Source organism: Puma concolor, chromosome D4, assembly GCF_028749965.1.
Source record: "Puma concolor isolate L17-30 chromosome D4, mPumCon1.1.hap2, whole genome shotgun sequence".
Classification (NCBI taxonomy): Eukaryota; Metazoa; Chordata; class Mammalia; order Carnivora; family Felidae; genus Puma; species Puma concolor.
The window spans coordinates 87660157-87662610 of record NC_141679.1 but is presented as its reverse complement, the minus strand read 5'-3'; the positions used below and the strand labels follow the sequence as shown (position 1 = coordinate 87662610).

General features: G+C 48.8%; 1 long non-coding RNA gene across 1 annotated transcript; it reads left to right on the top strand.

Moving 5' to 3' along the window:
• Window positions 1–454: 454 nt before the first annotated feature.
• Window positions 455–1340, top strand: LOC147575077 (uncharacterized). The gene is made up of 2 exons (XR_015243345.1): window positions 455–555; window positions 756–1340. It is a non-coding gene; the product is annotated as an uncharacterized LOC147575077 (long non-coding RNA).
• The last annotated feature ends 1114 nt before the right edge of the window (window positions 1341–2454 follow it).

The following is a 2454-nucleotide window of genomic DNA, read 5'->3' as shown; positions in this document are numbered from 1 at the left end:
GAGCCACACACCATAGGCTCCTGGGACGGGGTATGTGTTTGTCAAGGTTCTTCAGGGAAAGAGAACCAATAAGTGTGTATATATAGAGAGAGATTTGTCTTAAGAAATTTGCTCGGGTGATTGTGGAGCCTGTTAAGTCCAAAATCTTCAGGGTAGAAGAACAGGCTGAAGGCCCAGGGGAGACTTGATGTTGCCGGCTTAAGTCCCCAGACAGTCTGGAAACAGAATTCCCTCTTCTGTGGGGACCTCACTTTCTTTTTGTTTTTCCTTTGAAGTCCTTCAACTGATTAGATAAGGCCCGCCCACACTGCAGAGGGTAATCTGGTAAATCTACTGACTTAAATGCTAATTTCATTTTTCGTATGCCTTCACAGCAACATATTCATCACAAACTTCATCACAACAGGATGTATCTCTTTTTCATTTAGGAACACAAAACATGCTCCCTCTGCAAGCTGAAATGGTCCAAGGGGTGCTGTAGGATTGACCACCTGGGTTTGGATACCAACCCTGCCCTTTCTTCAGTATGTGAAAGGGGCCAGTAGCTTCACGTGGGTGGGTCCTGGTTTCCTCTCCTGTCATGCAGAAGGGGTGGCAATGGTGCCTATCTCATACAGGGATGAGATGAGCCAAGATGAGCCAGGTGAGCAAATGCTTTGTGCCAGGCCCCGGGCTAAGAACGGGAACATACCTGATCTCATTTAATCCTCAAACAGGCCTGAGGTTTAGGCGCTATGGCTACCCCTCTTTTATAGATGAGGAAACTGCAGCATGAAGAGGGCAAATGACATGCCCAAGGACACCCAGCAAGGGAGTCAGAGCCCGGGATCAGATGTGTTGTCCAGAAGACACATTCCTAACCACGACACCACCCTGCCTCTCTGCTGGTGGTATTGCTGCTTTTGTGGTGGTGGCTTACCAACTAGTCCCAGGCCTGGCACACAGTAGGTGCTTTGTAACTCTGTGCTTAAGGAATTGAATACCTCTTGTGATATTGAGATATCCTAAGGAATACATATTTGGGTCTTCCTCCCCGGCTCCTGGCCAGAGCACCTAAAACTGTTGTAATTTCTAAGTAATAAAAGTGAAAGGAACATCTTTTGTCATTTGTAAGAAGCCCCATTTCAACCACACTTGCCTACTGAATGGGAGCTCCAGAAAACCCCTAAATGTTGTGGCTCTGAGAGCTTCCATGGTGGGGAGCACGTCTGGGTGCCAGGAGGGTGGCGCACCCAGAGAGGGCATGGGAGTTCCGCCCCCTTCCCCCGTACCTGGCCCTGCGCGGCTCTTCCATTTGGCTGTTCCAGTGTCGTATCCTTTACAATAAACTGGTCAACATAGGTAACTGTTTCTCTGAGTTCTATGAGCTGTTCAAGCAAACGATCAAACTTGATGAAGGGGTCATGGGAACTCCCGATGTATAGCCAGTTGGTCTGCAGTCCCGGTGACAACCTGGGACTCGTGGTTAGTGCCCGAAGTGGGGGCCGGTCTTGTGGGACTGAGCCCTGAACCCATGGGTTTGGTGTTAACTCCAGGCAGTGAGTATCAGAATTGAGTTAAACTGTAGGACACCAGTCCTTGCCCACCAAGAATTGCTTGGTCCGGAAAGTCCCACTCATTTGGTGTCAGAACTATTGCGTGTGCAGAGAAAGGAGGCGCTTTTCTCTTACCTGTATATGCATTCAGTATCGGTGTGTTGAATAAATGAATAACCCAAATGTTTAGTTTTTTTTAACAAGGTGGAATTATAATAGGCAGTGTGGCACAACTTGCTTCTTTCATGTGTAATAGAGAGTGACCATTTCTCCCTGTCTGTCCATCAAGTGTGGGTGCTAATTCCTCCAGATCCAGAGGGACAGGAAGAGGTACAGGAAGCCTCCGACCTTCTCCCTGCCTTGGGCTATTCCTGCCCATAGCACATTGTTGCCGTTAGGATGGGTCAGCTTTCCCCAAGGTCTGGGTTCCAGCCACTTTATCCGGAATTCACTCAACAAATATTTATTTAGTGCCCACCAGTTTCCTGATCCTGTGGTAAGCACCGGGAATACCTCGGTTAACAAGACGGCCCAAACACCAAGTGGAGATGTTAAAGGGGCAGCCTGAGAAGGGGTCATTTGAATAAAGAGCTGAAGGAGGTGAGGCAGGGAGCCAGGAAACTGTCTGGAGGAAGAAGCCTTCGAGGCCAAGGGAACAGCCAGTGCAGGTCAAAGAGTATCTGACTTATCAGGGGACAATAGGCCCTCTGTGGTGATGCAGCACCCAGATTGGCTTTATTGCCTGTGAATGAGAATCACCTTGAGGACCTTTGCACCGGAGGTGGGTGTCCTGTGTTGTCAGAAAGCGGGACCTTGGACCTTTCGCTTCATAATCTGACCGATAATTTGCTGGAAGGAAGATCCACCTCGATTTCGTCATCTACGCATTTTCTTGAACCTCACAAGGCTAAGAGCCAGG